General features: G+C 45.1%; 1 pseudogene; it reads right to left on the reverse strand.

The window, feature by feature from the left end:
* LOC124594029 overlaps positions 1-15,840 on the reverse strand; it is a 352,828-nt pseudogene that overhangs the window by 244,510 nt on the left and 92,478 nt on the right.

Genomic DNA, 15,840 nt, shown 5'->3' on the forward strand with positions numbered 1-15,840 from the left:
GGGGGCCATCTCGGTCAAAAAAGAACGTCAGCATAATCTTTCTGATTCACCTAGTAAGACGACGTCCAGCTGTACATGCGGAACTGGTTAACATCGCAGCCCCGGAAATTTTATGATACAGCCATTCACAGCCTTGTGTCACAGTGGGACAAGTGTCTCAACAGCCAAGGTCAATACTTCTATCATACAGGTACTGGTTTCTGTAATTATGCCTTCGGCTCGTTTCTTTTTGAACGCCCCTTATATTTCTGTCTCACGTTCCTTTTAAGAGCGCATCCATTGTCACGCGTGATTAAAATAGCCGCTAATCATATCAGGAGCAACTAGAAATTGTCAGATATGATCATTGGAGAGAAAATGATCTGATGCGTACATGTGATTTTTTACAAAACATCAAACCGATTATCAGTGAAAGTGAAGAGGGAGATGAGGACTGCATTTTCGTTAACTCCGGCAACCGAAAAACCCTGATACGTGACGTGGTTGCAGTGTTTGAGGATATGTTTCCAGGTAAACACAAGCAACCTGCCACGGTTTCCATTCGATTGAGGATACATGAATATCATATCTGCTTACCTCTGGATTGAATAATGGACCATTTTAACGGTAGGTACCAGCAAAGAGCGCAAGAGAAAATCAGCACTTGTTGTAGGTAGATACAATTCAAGTGGTATGAGGTTCAACTGATGTCAAAAAATACATTGTTGCTAATTATGGAGAATTTTATTTTCTAAAAAACAAGCGACGGTGCTCCCATTAGTAAAGAACTACTGGTGGTGGCATAAGAGTGAGATACTGTCTCCAGACACTGAATTGTATCACTGTGTTGTGGTAAGATTAACCAAAATGAACCAACTCAGTGGGAGTGAATGAGTAGTGTACTAAAAACATTTTCTTACACTGTGCCTGCAGGTAGAAACGGCAAAACTGCGAAGCCGGGCGGAAAACGACGCTTATAAATGTTTTGAACAGAGGATTTTAATGGGTTCCACTTTGGAGGAGACCATCACTAATTGTAATACTCTGGTAAGTACAGAAATCTGCAACATCAGTCTCTGTTCTTTTGTCTCAACCATCGAACACGACATCTCAGACTGACGACAAGAGGAACATGCCTACAGTGAAGTGTTGCTTCACTACCAATGACCCGATGTAGCTTGATGAAAATATCACGGCGGATCATAGTCGAAAACCAGTCGGTTATTGATACACGATGGCAAGCAGCTCCTTAGTAGCGCGAGCAATCTCGATTATTTTGTCTGAGTTAGTATATAAGGCTACCATTTTATTTACTTTTTGCTCGTTATCATCTTTCGAACAGTGTCCCTAGCCAGCTCCATATTCCATAGATCACACGCACGAACACATTATGATATGCAACCTACCACTTGTGCACCACGTATATCATGAAACATAACCTTTCATCAGACGAGACATTACGACTACCCCGAAATAGCGCGTTTATCTTCGACTGGAACTTAAAAAATCGTGCGGTTCGTCGTGACATGTATTTCACAAGTTCGTCGAACGTGGCTGTAGGAAGAGGGTGCCAACCGTCGACGCATGCGTAAACTGTTCTCATGGATTCAGAGAAACAGGTTTTCTGAGCCCCGAGATGGTACTCCATAGGACTGCTGTTCACCAAGTTTTGATCAACTGTAATTCCCCATCATTTTCCTGAAATGACAATAACACGAAAGAGGGATTACAGTGCCACAATTAACCTGGTCAAATAAATCAAATCTGGCAGGTAAGGTACCAGTCTTGAAGAGATGAAAGTGACCAATAGTTATTTTCATACAATTAATAAAATTTTCCGGGCTACTACGCCGTGGTCGAGTGGATTTCACTTTAAAATCCAACGATTCGTCCCCATCTGCGGAGGACATTACCAAGAGGGATCGTAGCTTTGGTGAATGTCCGATTCACATCCTCGCTTGTTACTGAGTACAGCAAGATTTTCCCGGCTGGGTCGAGGATTTTCCCCGCTCAGGGACTGGGTGTTGTGCTGTCTTCATCATCATTTCATCCCCATCCGGCGCGCAGGTCGCCCAATGTGTCGTCGAATGTAATAAGACCTGCACCAAGTCGGCTGGACCTGCCCCGCAAGGGGCCTCCCGGCCAATGACGCCAAACGCTCATTTCCATTTCCGCAGTAAGATTTCGCTTCCGCGCAGTGGCGTGACGTCACATGTTTTGAATACGCGAGCCCAGTTGGCCATTGTCGACTGCCGTCGTCCGCTGTTGCTATCATCCCATGGTGGAAGACTGATACACTTCTTCTTCAGCACCAGAATCCAAATGCCATTCAATTTCACGATCTCCTCCCTCCTATTGAAATTCCTGGGGCGTTTTGCAATCTCTATGACCTCTTTGTGTAGCCTTTCAACGTGTCCGCTTGTGGCTGTCGGTGCTTGAGGCCTATCAAAATGAATGCGGTTGTCTCCCGGCTGTAAGGCATGTTCCGCAACAGCTGATCTGTCAATCTCCCCTCTGCTGCAATTTCCCTTGTGCTCTTCGAGTCGTTTTTTGACAGTTCTTTTTGTAGTACCCACTTACGCCTCCCCACAACTATATGTAATCCTATAAATTCCAGCTTTTTCCAGCGGTTGGCACGCATGCTTGGACGATTTTAGTTGATCTTGAATCTCCCGCGTAGGTGTGTAGATTACCGCGATGTTCCGCTTTTTTGGGATTTTTCCTCTGCGCTCAGTCTCGTCCTTACTGAATGGCAGGAAAAACTTTCCATTTCACCGGCGCTTGAGCGCCGCTATAATTTCTACGCGGTGGTCTTAACGCTCTTTTCACCTCAATGAACGAATAACCATTCTTGAGCAATGCATTGGGGAGATGTTTTAATTCTGCATCGAGCAACTCTGGTTCGCAGATTTTTCTTGCTCTATCCGCCAACGTTCTTATGATGCGCGAATCCCGATGTAGGTAGCGGTCTGTGTGCGTGGGTTTGCGATAAACCCGCCTGCCTCGTCCTCCTTGGTAAACTGAATCTGAATCGGACTGATCCAGTTCAGATGTTCGTGAAAACGATCTAGTTCCTGTATTTTCATAAAGTTCAGAACTTTCTTGGTTGCAACATTCATTGCTGCGAGAAGGTGTACCTGATTCCTGCACAATTACAACACTGTCAGCAGCAGCCAGTGCACTTTTCGTGTGAGGACAGCAGGTAGGTATTCTGAAACACAACTCTCAAATTTCCAAGAAATCAAATGACATTTGTTGGTATCAGTTAACCCAAGCGCGTCACATTTATACAACACCACCATCAGCTAGCAAATGTCTCAGGATCTGCTCTGACGGCTCTCTAGCTACCAAACAGCTCTACAGTCATTAATACGGAACAATCACCGAGAAAAACAGAAAAGCGGCAAGGAGAATTCCCCGACCATGCCCAGGAGAGCACCTCGAATTATCTGTCTTCCGTTCTGCACGGTTCATCACGAAGGATCACCTACTCTCGACTTTTGATATACACAGTGAAAAGCGCCGTCTCCGTGCCGGAGGGCACACAACCCCGCCATACGAGGCCTGCAGGCCAACCGCTCCATTTGTGAGGTCCAAACCGCTCCACGATTTTGTTTCAGCCAGTCATAATGAGGAGCAGAATGTAAGCATTGCCCATTGTCCATTTACTGCACCTGTTTGCAGCGTTTCTGAAAGATGCTGCTTCCCGGAAGGAGATGAAGAATCTTTTCTGCAATGGATGTTAGAGACGCCATTTCTCATGGGGAAGGTACTCTCCCTGTAATCCCAGCATGTAGGCTCCGGCCACAACCAATTTAGGAAGATGTGGGCAGGCGCAGCTCGTAGTTAAAGGCTTTGAAGCAGAGCCGCCCTAAAATACTTATCAATAATTTATTACAGAATTTGTTTTACCCACGAATAATTAAGATCAACTCGAACAGTCGACGGATGTACTGCTGGCCCGTAGTGTTAAACGGGCACAATATTTCGGCGATCAGACGTGTCGCCATCGTCAGGTGCGTTGACGAACTGAGCTCCTGAGAGTGGGCGGCCGTTTTAAATCCCCTCCCCTCGCAAGGCGTTCTCTCTGCGGCCCGTGCCCGGATGTTCAGATTCACTATCGAGACCGAAGCAGAAAGAAGATTACCATTCCTGGACGTCCTGGTCAAAAGAAGAGCGGATGGCACCCTGGGCGCACCATCTCGGACGCAGAGAGTCTGTCCCAAGAGCTGGAACACCTCAAAACCGTATATCGAAAAAAAAGAAACAGGTACTCGGAATGGCAGATAAGACGCGCTCTCGGACACACCTCTACAGTACAGCGTGTGGAGACGGAAGAAGTCACGGAGAAAGAGATAGCCACTGCCTATACACCGTGTTATGGCGCACTATCGGGGAAAATAGTAGGAATATTGAGGAAACACCGAGTAGGAACTGTCTTTTGCCCGCAAAATAAAACGCGAGCATTATTGGGAAGTGTCAAAGACGATCTCGGTTTGCGGAAGGCCGGCATAAAACAGATTCCATGTCAATGTGGGAAGACTTACATTGGACAGGCAGTGCGCACCATCGAAGATCGTCACCGAGAACACCAGAGGCACACTCGACTTGGGTACCCCAACAAGTCGGCGGTCACAGAGCACTGTTTGTCCGAAAATCACGAAATGGACTACCAACATACCAGGGCCTTGGCTCAGACATCTAAATACTGGGACAGCGTCTTTAGAGAGGCTACCGAAATTCGTACCAGGGACGGACTCATCAACCGAGATTGCGGCTACAGCCTCAGCAGGGCATGGGAACCAGCATTGAGTCTAATTAAAAAGGCGCTCAGCAAAGGAAACGAGCGGGTGACTAGGGCGGATGAGGCAATTACACCGACGCCGCGACAGACGCCGACGCCAGCGTCTCGCCGACCGTTGACGCGGGGGCGCGGACCGCGGAGAGAACGCCTCGCGAGGGGAGGGGATTTAAGACTGCCGCCCGCCCTGAGGAGCTCAGTTCGTCAGCGCACCTGACGATGGCGACATGTCTGATCGCCGAAATATTGTGCCCGTTGGACACTACGGACCGGTAGTACACCCGTGGACTGTTCGAGCAAGAAATACGCTGAAGAAACTGAAGAATCACAACTACAGTCAACGTTTTTGGAGCCGTTGTTATCGACTGACATTTTTCGAACAGGTAGTAGCCAGTCTTAAGACTGCGTCTTGATACGCCCTTTGGCTCAATGTAGTACAGGCTTGGGGGAGTGGCTTCTAGAGAGTACATCTCTCATGGGCTTCCTGAAGGTTCCACTAGCAGAGCGTACGGGTGTTCTATCAACTTCCACACGATTTTCACGTTCCACTGCCTACATCAAAAGCGAATGAACAGTGTGGCTTAAAACTTCGCGATTGAATCCCTGTTTCTGTATGTCTCTATTATGCTCTGGTGCGTCATTAATTGACGTTTAGTATTAGTGTTTTAATAGTGTTAGAGGTAGTTTTTTGTCTATGTTACTGGCAGTTCTATACGCTATAGGAATAAATTTGTATACTGTCTCCCTGGAAGCACTAAAATACGGTAACATTGTCGTTATCTGTCTGAAGTTTCACGAATGAATACAGGAAATAATGACCTGTTACCTTTATTAGCAAGCTTCTTTTTGTGAATATATTGAACCTCAGCTCTAGTAAGTTTTGTTTCCTTGCAAATAACTGCAGCATGTGAGAAAACAGCTCAACGTGAATTCAGTATGAAATTAATTAGGCAAAAATTTGGAACATGAGCTTGAAAAACTGCTATTGAGTCGTCCGAATTTTAACGAATAAGTGATAAAACATTTTGCAGCGCAGAGGGGAGACGAGCTGATTTCATCTATAAACAAATGAATGAAGTTAAGCAAAACGTGCATTAGTAGGAGATAAGAAGTAGTTTATTTGCTGTAACTACCTAGTTAGCCTCCTAAAAGGAGGGCTTAAAATTGGGCGGTAAGATGTTTCTACACTATCAGATTTCACAATGCTTTGGCACAAACAAATCGTGCTAAAAACGGAGCATTTTGGAGAGATCTTTAATGCAGTTTATTACTTAAACTACCTATTTTCGTACATCAAGTGTAAATTCGAATTCCAGCGAACACAGTATGCTAGCTTCGGAAACATATCAACATGGCGGCTGCTCGATTTGTTTCTATCAGCCAATGATAGCACAAGACCCGTGACGTCACGGAAACATCACTGTTTCGTCTCGAGAATTAACAAACGTCGCGGACTGAACAAACACAAAACATTAAATGTCTCAGGATTAGATCAGAATACACGAAAAACAGGAAGCATGCATCGAAGCGAACATACACTCAATAAAAATATCTCTCTTTCTTTTTATTACGGTTTCTTGTGATGAAGTGTCAGGAAATGTGAAGTCATCAGATAAATGTGCTGCCCATAGGTCTTACTGTGGATTTAGCTTTTGGTGTTAGTTAGTAGTCTGTTGTGAAAAGGAAGGAGGATACACTGTGCCAGCTTTTGCTAAAGTGTGATATTGACCCCAATATCTAAAATCTTGGCTATGGTGACAGACTTACCTGTAGTATAACTCGAAGTCTAAGTTAGTTGAGATCGGTGAACGTCGCAGCCTCCCACACTACGGAAATCATGAGCCACGCCTGGATTTGGGGAAGCCAAGAACGGACATGTTATGATTGTGCACGTTGTGACATGACGGACTGCGTCTATATATGTGAAAGAGAGGGATAGGATGCAAGCGGCGTTTGAATGGCGAACGCACGATGACGTGGAGGCTGGACGATGAGTGTGTGTGTGTGTGTGTGTGTGTGTGTGTGTGTGTTTCGGCTGCTGGCTAGAGCTTGGGTCCATGCGCTAACTTGTGTCAGTCTCGTTTTAGGCGCTGACTGCTGCTGCCAGTCGGCTGCGCCATACGCTTCAGTCAAAATTGAAACAGTCATATACGGACATTAGGACAGCTCAGGTGTTGAATGCATAGTGGTAGCTAATTATTGTTCGCGTTTGCGTTCATACAAAGCAAACGATTAACCATACAATGAAGGACGATACATCATATGAAAGAGGGGAGCACTACAATTCTGTCAGTGTGCAGGTATTATTTGTAATCATTATACATAAAAAGATACAGCATCGAGAATTTTTCCTGTGAGCGCCAATCAGGAAAATAATAATAATTTCTTTACAAATTAATGAACAGTGAATATCGGGAAATCAATTTGTAGCTCTTGGCGAGGCGCTTTGACTGGTACATACACGTGATTTATAGCGTAATTAATTCGGCAGTGAGGCACATTTTAATTGAAATTAACTGAATTTTGGTATAAAATCTACCACAAAACAAGTACACTTACAACAAGGCAGTATGTATTGGTGGAGGTCGTAACATACAATTTACGATCTTTAGTTCTTAAGATACATAATTTTTATTATACGTTTCTTTTGTTTGTTATAATTTTTCCTAGTTTCGTCCATACCTAATTAACTATTAAAGATACATTGACTGTGAGTGGTGCAACGAAAAGAGCAGTAAAAATGTGTTACGGGTTCCTTAGAACTTAATACGTCATTTTAGACTATAGTTTCAGTGCACAGCTAATGACGCAGTCAAATCGGTCATAAGTACTATGTATCGAAAGTTCTAAGTGAGGCTGGTGAGACTGTGAACCTCATTACAGAGGTAACGCACAAGGGAATTTTGGGAGGGGATGGACCGAGGCTATATAAGGGCACGGCCGTCATAATGTGGGCAGAGTTCAGTACGACCTGGTTGCGGTAGGAACTGTGCTGGTCGGAGAGTGTTCTGTGCGGCGCGGTTGAAGCAACATCCAGGTCAGGCCGAACGGCGGCTCCAGCTGCGCACGTTTTACGAAGAAAAATTTTTACGGGTAGTCCAGTAACTAAGGACCTAGTCAGGTGCCTGATTATTTTCTTCCAGGTGACCGCCTGCACTTGTGATTCTCGTGGGGTTTGACTTTTTTGGCTCTATTTTTGAACACTGAAGGAAGACTTTGTCTCAGTGTTACATGTGAGAGATTCTGACGATTTTTACCACAAATAGGCACTTAGAATTTTGTGTTGCGCGTCGGTTTGACCCTAATAGGACGCGTTTTAGTCTACGGTTTATTGTCCTTCATTGATTAGCGATGAACATAGTTAATTTTTAGCAGAACTTTTTAAGCTTCTTAAAATTTTACATAGAGAGCTTATCTGCCGCTTTTAACGATTTACTGAAGTCGTTGGTTCCATCGGTTTTCGAGCTGACGTGAAAATTTAAAAGGCGATAAACTTTTGTTACTGAAAATTGAAATATGGTAGTTGCGGGACGTCATTTCACAAAATTTGCACTTGGATAATGTCTAGTGATTAATATTCTTTACAGCACTAGGAGCAGTTTTATTTCATTATTTCAATTGTTATTTTCACGGGAAAAGAAAGCTGAAACTATCATCCCCATTGAAGACAACGAGAGCTATATTGTTAATTTAAAGTTCAACATATTTGTTCCTCGTAACGTCGCACAGTGTAGCGTATTAACCCTGTGGTGCATGAATTTCACTGCAGTGGACATCTTATAATGGCCAATTTTCTGGCGTTTTCAATCAGTCATGAGGCTGCAAATGCACGCAGGACACAACACCAGTAGAGAGTGCCGACTGCAGTGAACTGTGTGCATTTTCAGCCTCAGGACTGATCGAAAATGCCAAAGAAGCGACCATTAACAGCTGTCCACTGTAGTGGACGCTATGCGCCACAGGGTTAAGTAGGTCTACTGAGTCTGTTGCGAACGACACCGAGAAGGAAAGACAGGGGAGGGGCCGTGGACTTACCGGACGAGGAGAGCTGGTCCTGGCAGTCGCCGAAGAAGAGCAGGTGTATGTCTGCGGCGGCGAGGCAGGCGGCGCGCTGCAGGTGGCACACGCTGGGGTAGGTGCGGCCGTCGGAGCCGCAGGCCGGCTCGCCGCGCTCGCACGCCTCCACACACACGCACTCGCCCGCCACGCACTCCGCGCCCGCCTCGCACGACACGCCCTCGCACTCGTCTGCGGACCAAACGAGACCCCGGCGCTCGGTTTCCCGTTCACAGTCTGCGGCAAAAGCGACAGGTCTGCCGGGCTGCAACTCGACCCCGATACTTACCACTCGCAGCCTTAGTTGATGTTTCCTGTGGGATAATTAATTAAGAGTAGCGATCCGTTCCAGCTTCGCACTGTACAAGTATCTTCGGTTGGGCGATTTTTTTTGGCGAAGTGGTAACCCATCCAAACATACACTGAAGAGCCAACGAAACTGGTACACCTGCCCAGTATCGTGCAGGCCCCCGCAAGCAGGCAGAAGTGCCACAACACGTCGTGGCACGGACTTGACTAATGTCTGAAGTAGTGCTGGAGAAATTGACACCCATGAATCCTGCAGGGCTGTAAATAAATCAGCAAGAGTAACAGGGTGTGGAGATCTCTTCTGAACAGAACGCTGCAATGCATCCCAGATATTCTCAATAATGTTCATGTCTGGGGAGTATGGGGGCCAGTGGAAGTGTTTAAACTCAGAAGAGTGCTCCTGGAGCCACTCTGTAGCAATTCTGGACGGTTGGGATGTCGCATTGTCCTGCTGGAATAGTCCAAGTCCATCGGAATGAACAATGGACATGAATGGATGCAGGTGATCACTGATCAGACAAGATGCTTACCTACGAGTCACCTGTCAGAGTCGTATGTAGACGTATCAGGGGTCCCGTATCACTCCAACTGCACACGTCCCACGCCATTAACGCCATTACAGAGCATCCACCAACTTGAACAGTCTCTGCTGACATGCATTCATGAGGTTGTCTCCATATCCGCACACGTCCATCCTCTCGATACAATCTGAAACCAGACTCGTCCTACCAGGCAACACGTTTCCAGTTATCAGCAGTCCAATGTCGGTGTTGACAGGCACATGCGAGGCGTAAAGTTTTGTGTCGTGCAGTCTTTAAGGGTACACGAGTGGGCCTTTAGCCCATATCGATGATGTTTCGTTGAATCTTTCGCACGCTGACACTTGTTGATGGCCTATCATTGAAATCTGCAGCAATTCACAGAAGGGTTGCACGTCTGTCAGGATGAACGATTCCTTTCAGTCGTCGTCGGTCCCGGACCTTTCTCCGGCCCCAACGACGTCGGAGATTTGATGTTTTACCGGATTCCTGATATTCATGGTACACTCGTGAAATGGCCGTATTGGAAAATCCCCACTCCATCCCTACCTCGGAAATGCTCTGTCGCATCGCTCATGCGCCGACTATAACACAACGTTCAAACTCACTTAAATTCTGATAACCTGACACTGTAGCAGCAGCAACCGATCTAACAATTGCGCCAGACGCTTGTCTTATACAGGCGTTACCAATCGCAGTGCACCGCCGTATTCTGCCTGTTTACATCTGTATTTGAATACGCATACCTATACGTTTATCTGGCGTTTCAGTGTATTTTAAATTGCTTATTTATGCATAGACGTGTGTGTGTGTGTGTGTGTACGTCCCACATCTTCTCCTAAACCGTTCTACAGAGTTCAGTCGAATTTGGTACACACTTCCCTTCCTGGTTCAAATGGTTCAAATGGCTCTGAGTACTACGGGACTTAACATCTGAGGTCATCAGTCCCCTACAACTTAGAACTACTTAAACCTAACCAACCTAAGGACATCACACACATCCATGCCCGAGGCAAGATTCGGACCTGCGACCGTAGCGGTCTCGCGATTCCAGACTGTAGCGCCTAGAACCGCTCGGCCACACCGGCCGGCTTTCCCTTGGTGTTAGTCAACAATCGCTATGGAGGAAGACCCACCTACCTGTCACAGTCTCGGAGATATAACGTCAGAAACACTGAGATGCGTCGAAAACTGCGTCACGTTTTAATTTATTACATCTTAGCTACTAACTCTACTCGCAATATACACTGATGGGAAAGAATCAGAACACAAAAATAAATTATTGTGGAGTAATGAAATTTCGAGAATACATTTATCTAGGTAAGATATTTAAGTATTAACATTTCGGGATAAGAGATTTATATAGCCGCGAGGTAAGCCACAGCTAATGTGAAGTGCTGGTACATTAATAAGCGGTGTAATCGACAGAATGTTGAATGCAAGCATGTAAACGTGAATGCAGTTTGTTGTACAGGAGCTGGATGTCAGTTTGTGGAACAGAGTTCCATGCCTGTTGCACTTGGTCGGTCAGTACAGGGACGGTTAATATTAGTACTGGATGACGCTGGAGTTGTCGTCCGGTGACGTCGCATATGTGCTCGATTGGTGATCGCGCAGGCCGATGCAACATTTTTTCACTCTGTAGAGCATATTGGGTTGCAAAAGCGGTATGTGGGCGATCGTTATCCTGATGGAAAACGTCCCCTGGACTGCTGTTCATGAATGGAAGCACAACAGGTTGAATCACCAGATTGACGTACAGTTTTGCAGTCGGAATGCTTAGGGTAACCTCGGGAGTGCTACTCTTGTCATACGAAATCGCATCTCAGGCCATAACTCTAGGTGTAGATCCAGTGTTTCTAGCACTCAGACAGGTTGTTTGTAGGCCCTCAACTGGTCTCTTCCTAACCATCACACATCCATCGCTGACACCGAGGCAGAACTACATTTGATCAGAAAACACAACAGATCTCCACCATGCCATCGGGCAACGTCTCGCTTGATACCACTGAAGTCGCAAATGGCGGTGGTTGGGGGCTGTGGAATGCACGCTACAGGGCATCTGGCTCGGAACTGTACTTGAAGTAACCGATTCGTAACAGTTCGTTGTGTCACTGTGGTGCCAACAGCTGCTCAGATTGCTGCTGCAGATACAGTTATGATTCGCCAGAGCCAGAGCCCTCTCGGTAATGCCACTTGGCGATCCGGAGTCTGGTCTTCTTGTGACCCTACATTATCGTGACAGCCGCTGCCCTCAGTCAAGTACAGTGGCTACATTCCTGTCAGGTCTTTCTGCAGTATCGCGGAAGAAGCATGCAGCTTCCCCTATTTTACAACCTCGTTCAAACACAATGAGGTGCTGAAGATAGCGTCTTTGTCGCCTTAAAGGCATTCTTGACTAACATCAACGCACCACGTCCAGTTTCAAATGTAATTAATGCTCACGACCGTTACAGCGTGTATTGAAAGCTAACCTGATTTGCATCCCCATAGTGGCACTACTAGCGCCACTAACGCCACTCGTATGCGACTTGCTCGAAATTTAAGTGGACATCCTCTTTCCGATGTAGAAACACGTCTACCAATTTTCGTTTATGGCGCACAACTCCTTCTTGGTGTTGCGATTTTTTCCGTCAGTGTCTTTCGCTGATAGTATCCAAATACACCGCTGAAAGCATCTACACAAATACATCAATGCGCGACACACAGTTCAAGAGATATGACGTAATAAACAGTAAGATAAATGAAAATTGCCGCATCATGCAGGAAGTTTTAATGTTTCTGTTCTTTACTGCCGGCCGGAGTAGCCGTGCGGTTCTAGGCGCTACAGTCTGGAACCGAGCGACCGCTACGGTCGCAGGTTCGAATCCTGCCTCGGGCATGGATGTGTGTGATGTCCTTAGGTTAGTTAGGTTTAATTAGTTGTAAGTTCTAGGCGACTGATGACCTCAGAAGTTAAGTCCCATAGTGCTCAGAGCCATTTTTTGTTCTTTACTACTTACACACTCCCACCGTCAAGTTAGCTTTAGGAAATCCCAAACACCTGGCGGCACTTTTGACAGCTTTCAACTGCGAAGATCAAGCAGCTATAGACGAAAACGATAGCCGTCTAGAGAGCTATGAACAGGCGTTGTCACAGAGACATTTACAAAATCGCATTGCAGACACGCGAAGCAGCTGCCCCCAGTGTACAGAAACTACTTGCGATCTTGTTTCTTGATTTCGATACGTTTCTTCATTATGCATATTTCTTTGTACGACTGTTTCAAAAGATAGAATGTGTTTTCACGGATACATGGAAATGAAATTTTTTTCAGACTTCACTATAAGTAGTGTTACTTTTTTTTCGTTTTTAGTAGAAAACTGACAAAATGAGTACCCGGGCAATGCCGGGTTTGTCAACTAGTAAATTAGGCACGCCGGCTGTGGTGGCCGAGCAGTTCTAGGCGCTTCAGTCTGGAACCGCGCGGCCGCTACGGTCGCAGGTTCGAATCCTGCCTCCGGCATGGATGTGTGTGATGTCCTTAGGTTAGTTAGGTTTAAGTAGTTCTAAGTTCTACGGGACTGATGACCTCAGATGTTAAGTCCCATTGTGCTCAGAGCCATTTGACCATTTTTTTTTCTTTTTCGTGATGAACTACGCGGGATTGTCTGTAAACTACTATTTACCCGTTCGCTGTTCTTGTGAGTTGCGACTGCTTCCATCCAAGCCAACCTGTGCCCAACCCAAGCAGGCTACGGGAGTCTAGCTAATCTGCCCGTCTCGTCGCTGTGCCGTGCTGAGTAGCAGTTTATTCTGTAGCGTTACGAGTAGCGTTCGGAAGTTGATAAAAGGAACAGAGTATCACAAAACGTATGTCAATGAAATATGTATTCATTCCTTGTTATTGCAGGCCAGAAAATGGCGGAGTTTATTTGTCTTTTTTTCCTTAATTCAGACTTATTTATTTATTTCGATATGAACGATGTGCTCTGCAACTTCATCCTCTTTCGACTAGTACTGCGTATTCCAATTCGAACTATCATCAGGTCACCCCTAATACACGATTTCTGCAGTGATGAGAGCCATTTCTGAAAGTCGAGATCCTTTGCACTTAAGGACCTGAAGATGTTTATAATAGTGAAACGCCAACTAAAGTAAGGCTCTGGAGCTTAGTTTCTGTAACTTTAGTTCACAAATGTGAGCACCGTTATACCAATTTTAATTTTTTTTTCAGGATGTGTATTGCGCTTCCATTAATTCATTCTAAGTGCCCCAAATAGTTCATTGTAAGTTACCCAAATGCTTTTTAGCAGACACGAAGTCCGATTTTCTTATTATGTTAATCTAAAATGTACACGTCTGCAAGAAGAAGTTTTTCTTTCGTACTAAGCTTTCTTTGCGCTACGTTGCGTACAACTTGAACGTGGTTTTTAATATCCACTGAGGCATTTTTTTTTCCTTTGTCAATCAATGTATGCCCTAAATTTAGAAGGCCTATGTACTGCTAAATGTCGTCAAGTGCTTAGCAAACATTTCCACTAAGTGTTTGTCCTCTTTACAAAAAGTTGTAGACTGAGGAAACTGCTGGTCAACTTTACAAAACTGTCGTAACATACTCGAGATTGACGAATGAGTGTTTAGTAACATTTTTACTCAAGTTGTATTGCGAGACACCTCCCGATTTATATGAAGCAGCCTTACAAGTACACGACGCTTTTTCCCCTACTGGATTTAGGCTCTGTTTTGTGACTGGAAAATACTCCTCAGTTCGTAGTTTCTCCCGAATCTCCTTTAAGCGTAGTTTGTTCATTTTTCTGCTCCCACCGTCATCATAAATGAGCCGCAGTGAAACTACTTACGCAAACACAAACCTGACTGTTCTGTAGTCACGTTGGATTGACAGAGCTACCTGCTGCTAGGTGCAGCAGGCTGAACGGGTTCCGTGGAGCTTACCAGGCTGGCGGAAAACCAACCTGGCCTGCATTAACCACTGTCTTTAACCACTCTTGTGTCTCCGTTGCGGCAGGTTGAGCTGTTTTAATGGTTGCGGCGCATATAGGGGCAGGTAGGGTGGAAGGTGAATTTTTACACTTCTCATCAGTGCAACATGGTGATTGACCTTTATATGGGATGAAATTTGACACTGCATAGTACTAATAGACGCCGCCACCGCCGCTACAACTTGTTTTCAGGGCGCATTTTTCAACATTAAAATAGTCAAAAGAATGTGACACGGCCTGTATGTCTATTGAGCCATCAATTCAGAAAATGTCACAAGAGTTTGAGCTCAACCACTATATTCACTTGGCTCGACATTGGCTATCCTACAATTAACTCCAGTTTTTGTAGAAAAAACAAAGATACGATCGTGAAACGTATGTTGACGATAAGCGGCCCGTCAATTTTTCCAGCTGGTTCCTCACTCCTTATGAAGTTCGCCCATTGTGCTCTTCCTTGTGGACATTCTCACAACGCGTACAGAACATCCACTCACCTGAGAACCACATTTCCAAAAGAGGTCTCCTTTCTCAATAATGCAACAGACACTGAAATTCTATTCCAGTCTTGACTTTTAACAACTGAATCACTTCCTGAATCCCACAATTGACAGTTGTGTTAGACTTTCTTACCGATTTGACTTCCATGAGGGCCAAGTTTCGATAAGGATCTGGGGAAGCAACAATAGCATACTTCTTTCTTGTCAATACGCATTACGTATTCTTGTTTGAAGTGATTGAAAAAGGAAAAAAAATATGCCTCAGTGGATATTAAAAACCACGTTCAAGTTGTACGCAACGTAGCGCAAAGAAAGCTTAGTACGAAAGAAAAACTTCTTCTTGCAGACGTGTACATTTTAGATTAACATAATAAGAAAATCGGACTTCGTGTCTGCTAAAAAGCATTTGGGTAACTTACAATGAACTATTTGGGGCACTTAGAATGAATTAATGGAAGCGCAATACACATCCTGAAAAAAAAATTAAAATTGGTATAACGGTGCTCACATTTGTGAACTAAAGTTACAGAAACTAAGCTCCAGAGCCTTACTTTAGTTGGCGTTTCACTATTATAAACATCTTCAGGTCCTTAAGTGCAAAGGATCTCGACTTTCAGAAATGGCTCTCATCACTGCAGAAATCGTGTATTAGGGGTGACCTGATGATAGTTCGAAT

This window comes from Schistocerca americana, chromosome 2, assembly GCF_021461395.2.
Source record: "Schistocerca americana isolate TAMUIC-IGC-003095 chromosome 2, iqSchAmer2.1, whole genome shotgun sequence".
Lineage (NCBI taxonomy): Eukaryota > Metazoa > Arthropoda > Insecta > Orthoptera > Acrididae > Schistocerca > Schistocerca americana.